The sequence below is a fragment of the Oryza sativa genome, chromosome 10, assembly GCF_034140825.1.
Source record: "Oryza sativa Japonica Group chromosome 10, ASM3414082v1".
NCBI lineage: Eukaryota > Viridiplantae > Streptophyta > Magnoliopsida > Poales > Poaceae > Oryza > Oryza sativa.
Genome location: NC_089044.1, coordinates 11,726,697 through 11,731,237, shown reverse-complemented (window position 1 = coordinate 11,731,237; position 4,541 = coordinate 11,726,697).

The following is a 4,541-nucleotide window of genomic DNA, read 5'->3' as shown; positions in this document are numbered from 1 at the left end:
AATTGTACTGGTGTGATTGTGGTGAATAAGAGCAACGACCGGCTTCGGCCAACATGAGTAGGGTTATTACCTGACAATTCAGGGGTTCGAACCTGTATAAAAATCCTCGTCCCTATCTCTTTTACTACAATCTCGCACGTATCCTAGTACCAACGATCACCATACTATGCAAATACCGGAATCGCGACATCAAACGTCGACAGTGGCACACCAGATAGGGGACTTTTGGTGCTTCAAGGTTTCGACGAGATGGGTTCAAGAGATGGATTCTCCAACAACAAGCTACTCGACGACTTCGGCTATAGAGAGATCTAACACGACCGGAATACGTCCCCGACGAAATCGGAATCGTCGTCACCATCGCGCAGAACCTCAACTCAGTGTTTTCTGCCACGATGCTGTCGCCAAAATTCCTGCCGTGTCACTGCCAGCTGAGTCCGATTGCTTCGCGGTCAAGTGCTGGATTATCCCTTCTCGGACACAAAGTGCTATTGACAAACAAAATGCTACTACACGTTGTCTCTGTTGTCTTTCCGCGCTCGGGTAGGATTGGTTTCAAGTGCAGCAGCAGGACAACCAAGCGAGAAGCCAGCCGACTGCATGGCCATCAACACATATATTAGCATGCACGCTGTGGGGCCCATACAGGCCACCCGTACATACTAATCATCATGGATACAGAGAAGAGTTCAGATCAACTACAAAAGATAATTAAGGTAATTAGTAGGTTAATTAATTTGATTAACCTATTAATTTCGTAGATATATCCAGCATGTATCTACAAAGATACGCGATATTTTATATACAATTTACTGTGCCTATTTTTCAAAATCATACAGTATTGTCAGATCAATAATTTATTATGTTTACCTAGAGCATGTTTTTTATACAATATCTATTGTGCGAGTGTTTCCGATATTAGGCCGACTACGGTTTAACGCTAGGGGCTCGCTCTGTTCTTTTCTGTATAAATCATGTTTGTTTACGGTTTACATAATGCCTGATATTTATATCTGCTCGTCATATCCTGATAATACTAGAAGATCCATGCAGTTTTTGAGTACATACTCGATATTCTCTGCTATATGCCTTGCCTTCTAGAAAAATATTTTTCAGGAACAATTGAACACTCGAGTAGGTTGTGGTTAAGAACACCTCATTATCGAGAACGTTCTCGACAAATGCAGAGTTGTCACACCCAACCTACCAACGAAGACCGACGACCTATCTCATAGCACCGGCTATGGCTGGGTTATTTGAGAAAAGGGTTATTAACGGATAATTGCTCGCGAACGATGTCGGCTTTATCACCCGACATGATTGCGGACGGACATCTGGATATGCTACAAGTTGGGTATGTGAGTCATGCTGGCCACATGAGATGCACATATAATAAACCAACTCTAGCGCCCCCAATGGTGTTTGAGAGATAATTCTACTTGCTGGTTCTCGAACCAGTAAATCATAGCAATCTCTCGCACCGCAACTTCCATTAGTGTTCGAGAGAATTCTACTCGCTGGTTCTCGAACCAGTAAATCGTAGCAATCTCTCGCACCGCAACTTCCATTGGTGTTCGAGAGGTAATTCTACTCACTGGTTCTCGAACCAGTAAATCGTAGCAATCTTTCGCACCGCAACTTTCATTGGTGTTCGAGAGATAATTCTACTCGCTGGTTCTCGAACCAGTAAATCGTAGCAATTTCTCGCACCGCAACTTCCATTTGTGTTCGAGAGATAATTCTACTCGCTAGTTCTCGAACCAGTAAATCGTAGCAATCTCTCGTGCCTTAACATTAGATGGTCGAGGTACGACTACAGCAGTAGCGCAGCGGTCCTCGCACCACGACTTCAGATGGTTGAGGTACGACTACGACTAGTCTTCGACCAGTAGCATAGTGGTCCTCGCACCACGACTTCAATCGGTCGAGAGATAAGGCTACTCCTGGTTCTTGGACCAGTAGGCCGTAGCGATCTCTCGTACCTCGACATCAATCGGCCGAGAGATTAGGCTACTCCTGGTTCTCGGAAAAGTAGGCTGTAGCGATCTCTCGCACCTCTACTTCTAGTGGTCGAGTTAAGGCTACACCTGGTTTTTGACCAACGGTGTAGCGATACTCACACTAGCTTTACTTCTCATGGTCGAGTTAAGGCTACACCTGGTTTTCGACCAGTGGTGTAGCGATACTCCCACTAGTTTTACTTCTCGTGGTCAAGTTAAGGCTACACCTGGTTTTCGACCAGTGGTGTAGCGATACTCCCACTGGCTTTACTTCTCGTGGTCGAGTTAAGGCTACAACTGGTTCTCGACCAGAAGTGTAGCGATACTCCCACTACCTTTATTTCTAGTGATCGAGTTAAGGCTACACCTGGTTCTCCACCAGCGGTGTAGCAATTTCTTCCACTACATCCACTTCTAGTGGTTGAGTTATGACTACTACATGGTCCTCGACCAATGGTATAGCGATTCTCCCACTACCTTTACTTCAAGTGGTCGAGTTGGGGCTACAACTGGTTTTCGACTAGCGGTGTAGCGATCCTCCCATTACCTCTACTCCAACAAAGTTGATATTAGGTACATAATATCGCCAAGTGTTTTACCCAGAGATCCCTCACCATGACGACACCTAGAGTTGAAACCTATCCTCATGTCCCTTTACGCTATCCTGACAAGGCCTCTGAGGAACCTAAGGGAACTTCGGCTGGGGACGCCCAGAGCGGATAAGGCCTTGTCGGATCATGCAGAGACAAATGACTATGTAAGATCTGGTCATGTAAGAATTCTCACCGTGCGTATTGACCAAGCCGTGTAATCGGAAATTGAGTTTTCCAACTTTACGGCTGGGGCTAGGGTCAGTGCTTTTTCAACCAAGGAAGGTCAAGGGTCCAAGAGCCTTCTCCTCCAGCAACTTATCTCCGATGACAAGGCTGGGGGCTAGGGAGAGTGTATGACTCAACAAACTGATTGATCGAAGTCGGTAAAAGAGAAGACGCTCGTACACAAAACATAGGTCTGTAAACTTAATTCATTTTTAGTTTTCCATACATATTATAACATGTCACCCTTTGAGCATTCGCTCGGGGGCTATTTCTATCTAATATTCTTTTCTGAGTGTTGATTTCAAGAAAATTCTATTCGACATTGTCGAAGACTCCATGTCTCTATGGTTTTACACCAAGATCGACTAAGGCGAGTACAACAAATGTTGACAAGGCTTCGTCGCAGACTCTGCGCTTTCTCGACCATTCGAGAACGGTCGGTGGATCTCGACAAGGAATATGGAATGAAAAGATGGTGTACCCGCCGAGATAAAATTTCTTGACTTCAGTCCAAATTCTCGATTACAGCAAGACGGAAGACTTAGTTGTATGCTCTGTACTTTCTTGGTTGATGTCAGAGGTTGACTCAGACAAACCCTATAGGTGCCCGCACGAGGCTGATAAGAGAAGTCTAACGTTATCTCTGAACTCACCGAGAACGGTCACGTGAGCTCGATAACAGTTATTCCGAGGTCTTGGGATTGAGAATATGAACTCGTTCATTTGCATTGAAGTCAGGGGCTACTGTCAGGGTTATGGATACCACATACCTAATAATAGTTGACTAAATCTCGGCAAAACCCACCACATACCATGTCTTATACGGAAACAACCTTCGGATACCAGAGGAGTTCCGAATAAGGAAAGACAACTAGAGTTCTACATGAAAACGACAAGGACTACTCGGATTGTATCCATATTGGTTTTCCTAGTTCTACTTGGACAAGGGGACACCAATGAGTATAAATACAAGGCCCCCAAGGAGGAGAGAGGACACGGAACAATAGATCAAGTCACAATATCAACATACAAGCCAACATACGCCAAGACAAGACACCGGATATCGACTTCAGAGATAAGCATGGCTAGTCCCCTACGGTGTCTAGGGATACTGTCAGGAGAGACATAGCGCTGTCTTTGATCTCGCTGGACGCGGATTCGAGGAGGAAGGCTACCCTGTTGTCGACTACGAGTCAGCACTTCGGACAGCCAAGTCGACAACAGTTAGATAGGCTACCCAAAATATTGTACTAGTGTGATTGTGGTGAATAAGAGCAACGACCGGTTTCAGCTAACAGGAGTAGGGTTATTACCTAACAATTCAGGGGTCCGAACCTGTATAAAAATCCTCGTCCCCATCTCTTTTACTACAATCTCGCACATATCCTAGTACCAACGATCACCATACTATGCAAATACCGGAATCGCGACATGAAACGTTGACAGTGGCGCGCCAGGTAGGGGACTTTTGGTGCTTCAAGGTTTCGACGAGATGGGTTCAAGAGATGGATTCTCCAACTACAAGCTACTCGACGACTTCGGCTGTGGAGAGATCTAACATGACCGGAATACGTCCCCGACGAAATTGGAATCGTCGTCCCCATCTCTTTTACTACAATCTCGCACATATCCTAGTACCAACGATCACCATACTATGCAAATACCAGAATCGCGACATCAAACATCGACAAGCCTATTTTAAAATGGGCCAGTTAAAAAAATT